The 11630-nt window shown below is 53.3% G+C and overlaps 1 pseudogene across 1 annotated transcript; it reads right to left on the bottom strand.

Annotated features, from left to right (window-relative positions):
* Positions 1-6: 6 nt before the first annotated feature.
* Positions 7-517, bottom strand: LOC105537353 (annotated as a pseudogene). Its single transcript, XR_001005700.1, has one exon. The product of XR_001005700.1 is annotated as a leydig cell tumor 10 kDa protein homolog pseudogene (transcript).
* Positions 518-11630: the final 11113 nt, after the last annotated feature.

The raw sequence follows: 11630 nt of genomic DNA, 5'->3' as shown, positions 1-11630 counted from the left end.
CCTGGGAAGGGGCATGGGGACAGATGAAGTTGGTGACTGTATCTTCCTGGTCACTGCTGGGTTCTCAGCACCCTTGGCCCCCACTCAAGTTCTAGATGAAGCCCAGTGCTGGGGGACGGGTCCTCTTCCTGACAGTGCAGCCTGTGGGATCACTTGTAAGATCCCATATGGAGGTAGGGGATGGGGTGTTGGCCTGCGCTGGGGCCAGCGTCCTCAGGAAGGCGTCTCAGAGTAGGTGGCGGCAGCCGCCCCATTCTTCAGCAGTGCCACGGGCCTTCAGCAGTGCCAGCTTCTCCGGCAGGCTGCTGCTGGCTTTCATCACCACGTCATGTTCGATCTTCTTCTGGATCCCGACTTCTAGGTTCTTCTTGAGCTTTTGCTGCTGCACACCGCGCGCCTTCTTGGGAGCGATAACACGACGGCCTTTTCTCGGGCCCCGATTCTTTTCAGAGGCCGCCGCTGCCGTCTTGCTCTTTGCGGGCTTGTGCGCCTGGAACTTCTGCTGCCCCTGCGCCATGATCCCATCTTTATATTTTTATTTTTTAAAATAGAGGTGGGGTCTCACAGTGTTGCCCAGGCTGGCCTTGGACTCTCAGGCTCAAGCGATCCTCCCACCTCAGGCTCCCAAAGTGCTGGGATTACAGGTGTGAGCCATGGCACCCAGCCCAGCGTGGATCTGTGCCAGGAAGAGCTAGCTGGAGCTGACCAGCCCCACAGAAACTTCCAGGCCGGCCGCCTGCTCTCATCTCCCAAGAGCCCGCCTTGGCTTCTGCCAGCCATTCACACTCTCCACAGGTTGCAGCCAGGTACACACCCCCCTTCAATCAACAAAAGCACTGCCTGAGCACCTGGCCTGCTCTAAGCCCAGGGCTGAGACAAAGGGGAGCCAGCCACACACAGCAGCAGGAGCACTGGCATCGCTGGAGCAAGGAGCCCACACGGCCGTCCATCCGGGAGAGCAACAGCGCTCTGCGGCAGGAGGCTTTCAACAGAGGCCAGTGCTTCCTGGGGGTCAAGAGCGCGGAACACACTTCAGGCCCCCTCTCCAGGCTGCAGGTCCACGGGCGTCCATGAGACAGACACTGCCTGGTGGGTCCCACTCAGTTCTCCTGCCAGTGAGTGACTCTACCAGGGAGGCCCAGAGCCACATGCTCCTGGTGGCCCCTACTCCTGCAGGGGTTAAAGCAGGTGCCCACGTACAGTCCACAGGCATGGGCCATCAGGCTGGGCAAGGATGGGCGAGGAACCAGGCCCCTGCCCTTTGGGCTCACGAGCTCTGAGCTACCGAACAGGGTTCCAAAGCTCCAGGACACACAGGCCACAGGAAGCCGGCGACCAGTCCGCAGAGAGACGCGCTGTGGGGCCCGACAGGCTGAGGGCAGGCAGCGGGTGCCCCCGTCACAGTCCTCCCAGCCTTGCCAGAGTGCACTGGGGCCTGTGTGATGCCAGCCTGAGAAAGACGCACAACCCCAATTGCACCTGCAGGGAGATGCCTCACAGCAGACCTCTGCCAAAACGGCCTTTCCAAAGCAAGGAGACTGAGCCCCGGAAATTCCACCTGCAGGGAGATGCCTCACAGCAGACCTCTGCCAAAATGGCCTTTCCAAAGCGAGGAAACTGAGCCCCGGAAAGGCCACAAGGATCAGAAATGGTCTCACTGCATCTTCCAGGTACATTCTCTAGGCCTCTGGTTTTGGCCGTTTTAAACGACGGCATATGGACTAAGGAATGGAATACCTAACTGCTTTCCAAGAAAGGAGTGTGCTACTTCTGGGTCACAGATTCCACACGTTCACCTCTCTAGCCCTCACACCTCACTTGTCACAGCCAAGACTCCTAGGAGGTCCCCTGCCTGCTGTCATGAAGGATGTCTGCAGCCCGGTGTGCCACCCCCACATGCCCTGCACGTGGCAAATCACTCAATAAGGACTGCAGTGAACACTTTCTTTAAATCATCGATGGTTTTCTTAATCATCTTAGAATCACTCTGCTACACGGATGCCCCTGGAGTTTCGATTCCTGAATCAGCAGTCTTCCACGCCGCATCCTCGCCCCCGCAGTGCCCCGCCTGGGCAAGGGCAGAAGTGCCTCCCAGACGGCAGCAACCAGACGAGGGCCAGGCCAGGCAGACACACCGGGCAGCCGCTGAACTGCTGGGCCAAGACCGCCAGCCTCCCAAACCCAGAGTCCTGGTCCTAGGAGACGGCTTTCTCAGCTGCAGCCCAGGCTCTGCGGTAAGACCACAACCCAACCCACCACCCACCCAAGTGCTTCCCAACACCACGCTGACCGGCAGGGCCCATGTGCCGCACCGTCCAGGTCAGCTGGACCAGTCCCCAGCTTAGGGCAGACAGTGGAGCTTGAATGAAAGGGATAGGAGAGCCCCCTGCAGTCACTGGGGACAAATCCCCCAGAGTTCCAGGAAGCCACACTCATAAAGGCCCAAGGGCAGGGGACGCATAACTGCCCAACGCTCTCCATGAGGCCAAGGATCTCAGAGCTCTTCCCACGCATGCCCATCATCCTCCACCCACTCCCAGGGCACACCCTCGACAGGTGGAGGGTGAAGAGCGGAAGCAAGGCCTGCCGGCCAGGTGTGCACCACCCTACACTAACATAGCACGCAGGGCGCCCACCCAACCACTCCACACCTGCCCCGGGCCACCTGCCACCCTGGAATGCGGGGTGGACACCTGCGTTCACCTGGAACCTCTTCCCCACCTCATCTACGTCCTTCTCAGGACTCCCCACCAGACGAAAGTCTCATGGCAACAGCCTGATCTTGTTCTCCACTGGGTCCCCGACACTGGGCACCAGGCCTGCACACAGGGGGTCTAAGGAAGGCTTGCTGGCCTGGCTCGGACCCCTGCCCCTCAGCACCCGGCCATGTAACAGAGTCCCAGGGTCCACACACAGCTGCCAGCAAAGGTCTCTGCATGCTGCCCAGATGAGACACGCACACAGTACTTCTGACCATGGGAGGTCAGAGCTCTGCACCTGGGTAACAGTGGAAACATCATTAAACAAAAGCCAGGAAAGTCAGATCACTGAGTCCACATCAGCCGCCCCACAGGCTGGTGCTGACTGGCTCGTGAGGAAGTGATCATCTCACAGCACTTCTGTTAACACAAGCCCGCTGTCCCCAACACGGCTCTGCACAAACGGCACTACCGCGAGGACCACCTGCTTCATGCACACGGCCCCCCGCAGCCACTGAGCATGAAAAGGCCGGTCCACTCCTCAGCCCAGCCTCCCCTCCTGCCTGTCCAGCAGAATCAGGGCACCTGTTTCCAGGAGGCCACACCAGTGAGAAGCGTCCAGGGGCTGGGAGGAGCGGGATACGGATGCCGCCTGACCACAGGTTCCAGGAATTCAACAGCTCAGGATCTCCTGCTCCTCCCAAGAACCCAGGCCATGCAGGGTGGGTGAAGGGTGGGAAGGTGAGTGGTCCAGGCAAGACCAGCAGCTCCTGACACAAATGACAGCTACAGCTGGCCGTAGGGAGTGACCGCAGGTGATCCTGTAGAGGTCACACCTCACAGCCCCAAAGCTGACGTTGAAGAGTGTCGGGTAGGAGCTGTGGAGCTGTCCGTAGCCTGCCTGAGACCCTAGCCCTCCAAAGGCCATGGCACTGTTGGGAAGTCCTCGGAGAGAAGGGCAGGCCGTGGTGGGCTGCCCACGGGAGGCCTTCAGCTTCTCTGCCTCTGGCCCTTGGCTGGCGCTGGCTTCAAGTCGCCTGTCAAAATCCCCCTCCTACCAGCCCTGTCACAAAGCTGCCCAGACCCTTCCTCCATTCCAGGCCAGGGCACCCCCTACTCTACCTGTAAAAGTAGGGACCTGGACACCTTGGGAGCCCTTAGCCCACAAGGAGGGGCCGGCACATAACAGGACCCCAGTAAGCACCCATGAGTAAAAACCAGCCTAGAAACCACCGGGGATGCCACTGCCTCCTCTAAAATAAATCCTGGAACCTACAGTAGCCAGACTTGTCTAAAGCCTGTCACTATCTAGCCTTAGACTTTTAAAATCAATTTAAAAAGAGGCCTAGAAGTAAAAGAGCCGTATCTACAAAGCTTGGAGAAAAGCCCCAAAAAGTGCTCCGAGACCAGGTGAGACCCAGAGCGTTCCCACCCAGACACGCCGCGGGGCACTCAGCTGTCTGTGCAGCCAGGCACATGCCGGCGTGGAGCCCCGCGGTCTCTTCGGGGAAGCACTTCTCTCGCCTCTCCCTACGGGGTTCCAACACCCACAGCACCGCCCCCAGACTCTGACAGTCTCCAGCCGGCCCCACCCAACCTGGAATGAAGTCCAACAGGGCAGCGTGAGCCTGTCGGCGCTGTTGGGAACACCCATCTGAAGCTTTACAAGGGAGCGGAGAGGCACACAGGCTGCACCCCAGCCAGGGCCATCTCCAAAGTAAGGCAGCTGTCAGGAAGCTCTCTGCTGGCCTTGCTTTGGGGGTCTCGCTGGGATAGTGCAGTTCGAGTAACCCCAGGGGGTCCTGTCACAGCAGCCAAGAGCACTGGAGGCTCAGCTGATACATCACCACCAACTGCAAGGCACAGAGACGCCCTCGCTCAATCCTCCACTCTTCAAAGGCTCAGCACGTGCCTACTGCACGCCCGGCACAGGGGCGCTAAAGGGACACCCCGGCTCTTAACTCACAAAGCTCAGGATTAAGAGGAGGAGTTGACGGAAAACCAACACAACCCCAAGGCAGAAAGCGGCCAGGACTCAGCCACAGCAGGAGCTGGGGCTGAGAGGAGGAGAGATGGCAGGCACCGTGCTCAGATGCAGCTGGGAACCCGGCCCATGTCCCGCCTCGGCCTGTAGCTCCGGACGAGGATGGAGCTGGGAACCTGGCCCATACCCCGCCCTGGCCTGCACCTCTGGAGGGAAGCACGCTCGCCACTCTCCAGCTCCAGGGGCCTGGGACCTGCACACCAGACACACAGGCCTGGGGCATCCTTCTCCCTCCAGATTATGGGCTCCACGAGAGCAGCTCATGGTGAACAAATGAGTGAACAAATGAACAAACCAAAAGGGGTAACGAGGCCCAGACCCCGAGGCATCCGGCATGCAGGCCCATAAGAAAGGGCTGCGTTCACACAAGTACCCAGAAGGCCAAACGCTTCTCCCCTCCTCCTCCCATGCCCCGAAGAAAATCAAATTGGCGCCAATTAAAAGGGACCAACATACCTGACAGTCGCCCACCTTCCCAAGCACTACCAGGGCGTCTGGTATTGATCAACGCAACAGCCGGGTAATTACAAATCACGCGCACAGTAACTAGGATAATAAAAGTGTCCAGGCTGGTCAATTAGACCCTTCCTTGGAGGAAAATCATGCATCCCCTCACTGTCCTCCTAATTGGCCTCACACATCAGGGAAGCTGGGCCCTGAGACTTGTCATCTGGCCAGTCTATAGATGTTTTTGGGAAAATGTCCAGGTCAGCACGGACAGGTGCCCGGCTTTGACTCCAGAGGATGGGTCAGCAGTTCCAGGTGGGCACAGCTGCCAGGCCTCTGAGCTGGCAATGCCCACCTTCCACCTCCCCAGTCTAGCCTCCTCTGCAGCCCTCCTCAGCCCCCCTCAGGCCTGGCCCTGCTGACAGGTACAACGCCCAGCCGGCGGGGTGGGAAACGAGGCCAGATTCAGGCACAACAGGACGGGCAAGGAACCAAAAACAGCGGCATCTTGGCCACGAGCAAATGATTTCCTCCCTGAAGTGGGGGTTTGGCTGCAGGACTTGACACCCACTCCCTTCCTATTTCATAGGGTCCCCCTCAGTGGGAGCTGCTAAATGACATTTCTGAAAAGCCAAGCCTTTGAAGATGCCTGCTCTCCTCATCGTACTGTGACTTCGAGGTGAATCTCTCTAGAAACGTTGAAAGCACACCACCCCAATTAGGTGACGGCAGTCACATGCCGTGACGGGAGCGCACAGCAGTCATGCTTTCCGGGAGGGCGGTACGGCACCAGCTATCAGTCTCAAATGCACATCTCTTTTAAACTAAAAATTCTGCTTTTAAGAATTTACCCAACCAGCATAGCATGGCTAATTGGGGGAAAAAGCTGGAAACACCCTAAGTGTCCATCAACAGGGGCTGCTGGAGTCTGAGTCCGTCTGCACTCTTTAAAGTAGTTCAGCAGACCAGCCTGTGCTGGTGCCAAAAAACTGTCAAAAACTGAGTGAAAATAGTTGCAGAATAAAACTGTGGAAGGAGCCCCAATTTTAAAAGGTGATGGGAGTACATAAAGAGCTTGTATGCACACACATTTCCAGAACAATACACAAGAAACTCATCAGGCATTGCCTAGAAAGACGAACTGGGGCCAAGCACAGCATGCCCTGCCGCCCGCCTCCGGGGCAGTCAGTTCTGTTCTGGAACAGTTCCCCAGGAGTAATGAGAACACAGGTGACGATGGCCAGGAAGCTGTGACACGGGGCACCCAGCCCTAAGTGATGGCCAGGAAGCTGTGACACGGGGCACTCAGCCCTGAGAGAGGTCACCAGGGAGGGAAGGAAAGGAAGACCACGTTCCACTTTTCATTCCATTCGTTTGCATTCACGTAGCTTGTTCTGCTTTTAATCAAATGTGAAACTCCTTGACCCCCTGCAGCCTACACCTGACCCCACGTGCTGCCACTCCTCAAAGCACTCATGTGATGTGCCAAAGACTCAGGAGGTCCAGGCAGCCATTGTCTTAGGCCTTCCATAAACTCAGGGGATGGGTCCCTCCCCAGATGAAGGCTGGCTTTAAATAGCACCCCCAGGCCACTCTCCAATTCAGTCCAAGTCGCCACTAAGGAATTTTCCTTCCCCTCACAGCTAATCCGAACAGCGGACCGCTTGCTGTTGACAGGCCAGCTTGAGTGAGGTATAATCACACACGTGAACCGTTTCACAACAGCAGTGTCAAGAGCTTTGCTGCATGTACACCTGTGCAGCTGTCACCTCCATCACGTCAAAAGGTAGCACCCCATAAGGCCCCAAACATATCCCAGCACAAGACTCCAGGGATCACTGACCTGCTTTTTGTCACTGTTGCTCAGTTTTACCTTTTTTAAAAGTTCAAATAAATGGGATGGTATAGTAAGTATAAACTCAGTAACTGTGGCTTCCTTCACTCAGCAAGAGAGATTCGTTCATGATTCCAAGCACAGCCGATGCCGCGTGTTACATTGCGTGGAGACGCCACGGTCCACACACCCCTTCACCTGCTGACAAGCACCTGAGTTGTTCCTGCTCCCAGACTGTTAGAATAAGGCTCTTACAAACATTCCTGTACAAATCTTCGTGAGGTCACATTTTCTCTTGGGTTAAATACCAAGGAATGGAACTGCCGGGTCATACCGTAAGTGTGTACAAAGCTACCAAACCACTTCCAAAGTGGCCGCACCATTTCCTACTCCCAGGGGCAACGTTTGACAGGCCTGGCTGCTCAGCATCTCTGCCAGCAGTCAGGATGGTCAATTTGCTTAATTTTAGCCATTCTGTTGGGTACACAGTGGTATTTCACTGCGGTCTTGAAACCATCTTTACAGAATTTTAAGTACTGAGAGAAATCTACATTACTGACTCCATCTTGCTTCTAACCTCATAGGAGCAATCCTTTTTTTTTTTTTTTTTTTTTTTTTTTTTTTTTCTTATTCTAATGCAGAGGCCAAGATAACTATGAGAAGAATTTAGTTTATAGTTAAGCTTCAAAGCAAGGAAAACTGACACTCCCTCTCTGTTTGGAGATTAAGGTCGCATTCCTAAGACCGGCATTACTACAGGGGCCTGAACTTTGCTAAAGAACAGGCCCGGTTAAGCCACGACCTTCCCTGCTGACTTAGCTTGCTCTTCTACAGTGCCTGCTGCCTGGAGTCACGTAACCAGACATTGTGAGATTCGGAACTTCCCTAACGGCTCCTGCAGACATCACTGCTGCAAAACCTAAAAAACTGGTCTTTGAGATATTTTTCAGATTTAGCATTTCAGCAGATCGAGAGATGCCACCGGGACCTGTGACCCCATCTCCCAGGAACTGACTCAGCTGCATGAAGACAGTCCTGACACCCCGTGACTGCATCCCCAACACAACCAATCAGCACTCACCACTCCCTAGGCCACTGCCCGCCAAAACGCCCTCAAGCCCTCGCCTCTGAATTCTCAGGCAGACAGATGTGAGAGTTACCTCCCGTCCACCTCCCTTGGCTGGCTCTGCAGTCATTAAACTCCTTCTCTGCTGCCACACCTGCCGTTCTCGGCACGTTGCCTTTCTGGGCAGCAAGAAGAACCCTGTTGGGCGATTACAGTCTTAATTTGCATTCCCTAATAACTAACAATGTTGACCATCTTTTCATGTCCTTATTTACCATTTGTACACCTTCTCTTGTAAAGTATCTGTGAAAAGCTGTGAAAAGCAGGCCAGGTGCAGTGGCTCACACCTGTAATCCCAGTGCTTTGGGAGGCCAAGGCAGGCAGATCACCTGAGGTCAGGAGTTCAAGACTAGCCTGGCCAATATGGTGAAACCTGTGTCTACTGAAATACAAAAATTAGCCAGGCGTGGTGGTGCATGCCTGGAACCCCAACTACTTGGGAGGCTGAGGCTGGAGGACTGCTTGAACCTGGGAGGCGGAGGTTGCAGTGAGCCAAGATCGTGCCACTGTACTCCAGCCTGGGCAACAGAGTGAGATTCCATCTCCAAAAAAATAAATACATAAATAATAAAGTATCTGTTAAAAGTCTTTTGACCATTTTTTAAGCTATGGTAATCTTACTAATTCGTAAGAGTTCTTTCTGTATCCTGGAGTGCGTCTTTGGTCAGATACATGTTAATATCTCGCAAATATTTTCCTAGTCTATAGTCTGTCTTTTCATTTTGTGTCTTTTGAGAGCAGAGGTTTTCAATTTTGATGAAGTCTAACTTATCAATTTTTTTCATGTATGGTTCATGCTCGCTGTATCGTAAGACCTCTTTGCCAAACCCTAGCTTCTACAGTTTGTGACTTTCACACATAAGTCTATGCATCATTTGAGTTAAATCTTGTGTCCAGCAGGAGGCAGGTGTTAAGGCTCATCCTCGCCACAAACAGCCTACTGGTTTACCACGCCTGGTGAAAAGACTCTTTCTCCCACTGAATTACCTTGACACTTTTGACAACCATCAACGCTGAATTCTTAAATCATTTCTGAACTTTCTACTGTGTTCCACTGATTTACGGATGTCTACACTTAATACCACACTGTCTCAATTTATGCAATTTACAATGTGTCTTGAAATTGGCCAGTGTAAGCCCTATAACTTGTTCTTTTTCTAAACTGTTATTGCTATAACAATTTACAGGTGCTTTATATTCCCATAGAAATTTTAGAATTGTCAACCAGGCACAGTGGCTCACACCTGTAATCCCAGCACTTTGGGAGGCTGAGGCAGGTGGATCACCTGAGGTCAGGAGTTCAAGACCAGCCTGGTCAACATGGCAAAACCCCACCCCTACTAAAAATACTAATAGTAGCCAGGCATGGTGGCATGAGACTGTAATCCCAGATACTTGGGAGGCAGAGGTTGCTGTGAGCCGAGATGATGCCATTGCACTCCGGCCTGGGCAACAGAGCGAGACTCCATATCAAAAAAGAAAAAAGAAATTTTAGAGATCGGTTCATCACTTTCTGCTGGGACTTTGATTGGGATTATGTGAAATATTTGGGTCACTTTGAGCAAACTGCCATCTTAACAATAATGAATCTTCCAATACAAGAACACAGTACCTTTATGATACTCTGAAATACATATTTGGTCTTTCCGTTCCCTGACATACATGCAGCTCTTTATCTGGGGGGAGAAGAGAGTCTTTTGTGAACTAATGAGCTGACTGCCGGTTGGCAGCCCCCAGGCAGCTTCAGACAGGGTGGTCATCCGAAACACCGAGGCGGGATGAGAGGGTTGGGACTCTGAGTCCCACCCCTCAACTTCGGAGGGGAGAGGCGCCAAAGGGTGAGTGGATTCCCAACAGCCAGTGGTGTAATCAATCATGCCTCTGTAACGAAGCCTCCACAAAAACCCATAAATAAGGCCAGGGTTCAGAGCTACACACACGGAGGCTCCCGGAGGGTGGTGTGTCCAGAGAGGGCACGGAAGCTCTGCGCCTCTCCCCATACCTCACTCTACCGACCTGTTCACCTGTATTATTCGTAATGTCCTTTATAACACATGACTAAACGTAACAAAGCATCTTCCTGAGTTCTGTGAGCCACACTAGCAAATTAATGAAACCCAAGGAGTGGGAAGTACGAGCCTCGTTTAATAGACTATCAGTCAGAAGTACAGCTGACGTCAGTGACAGGGGAAGGGAAGAAAACAGCAAAATGAAGGAGAGATGCCGGCCCACTACTTGCACCTGGAATCTGAAGGGGGCATAGACGTGTGGGACTGGGCCCCGACCCGGCAGGAGCTGATGGAACTCCAGGTGGAGAGTGTGCAGATGAGGCTGCAGGACACCCAGCTGGTGTCGCCTGGAGAACTGCTTGGTGTGCGGGAAACCTTCCAGTATCTGGTGTCAGAGGCTGTGTGAGAGCAGAGGGGCAAAGAGTTCATTTTTCCTCTTACAATGTCTCCATTTTTCTACATCAGGTGATCTTTAATGTCTCAGTTGCGTCTTAAGCTTCTCAGTGTACAAATCTTACACAGATTTTCTTATATGCATCCCTAATATTTCATGGACTTTGATGCCATCATGTGTGGTATGTACTTCCAGTGGCTCACTGCTAGCATACAGAAACGTAACCTATTTTGGTACATTGTCCTTCTAACCTGTGACCCTGTAAACCTCACGGTTTAGTCCTACTGGCTTGTCATTGATTCCCTGGGAATTTCTATAGATAATTATGATGTCTCCAGGTACAGTTTTACTTTCTCCTTTCCAGTCTGTCCATCTTTTCTTTTTGCTTCCCTAACTATGATGTTGAAGATCTCCAGCACAGTGCAAAAAGGGATGATGGGAACAGACATCTTGCCTGGTGTCCGTGTCAGGGATGCAGTCAGTCTCACCTTGTATTATATCAGCTGTAGTTTTCTGCAGGTGTCTTTTACCTGGTTGAGGAATTTCTCTTCTCTTCCTAGCTTGCTGAGAATTTCCAATCACAAACAAGTTTTGGATTGTTACAAATGGTTGTGCTGCTCTCCTACAGAGATGGCCTGCACCCCCTTTCATTCTACTGAAACAGGTGATTTTCCAAAGAGAAGCACCCTGCATTTCCAGATGGCCTCCAGCCTCACGCCATCTTTCCCACTGGCCTCTCTCTATTACTCCTCCTCCTCCTCCTGTGCCCCTGAGGTCTTGCCTAGATTGACACATACCTCAAAAGCTGTGTGCTGGCATCCACTTTCCTCACCCACAAATCATTCCCCAAGACAGATCATGCTCCTGGGAGACCAAGCTGATCACATCGCTGCCTCCAGACACACGCCTCGCACTGCTGCTAACTCCCTCAGCCCAACTCCCAACACCCTAAGGGTGAGGGTGTCCACACCACACTCCCGGCACTGGCATCCTGCCCTTTCCCACGTGTGTTCACGCAGGCTCATCCACACACACTGTGTCCCTCCCTGCCTGTGACTTCAAAGTCGTAGAAACTAA

This window comes from Mandrillus leucophaeus, unplaced genomic scaffold, assembly GCF_000951045.1.
Source record: "Mandrillus leucophaeus isolate KB7577 unplaced genomic scaffold, Mleu.le_1.0 Scaffold171, whole genome shotgun sequence".
Lineage (NCBI taxonomy): Eukaryota > Metazoa > Chordata > Mammalia > Primates > Cercopithecidae > Mandrillus > Mandrillus leucophaeus.
This window is presented reverse-complemented; position numbering and strand designations above follow the sequence as displayed.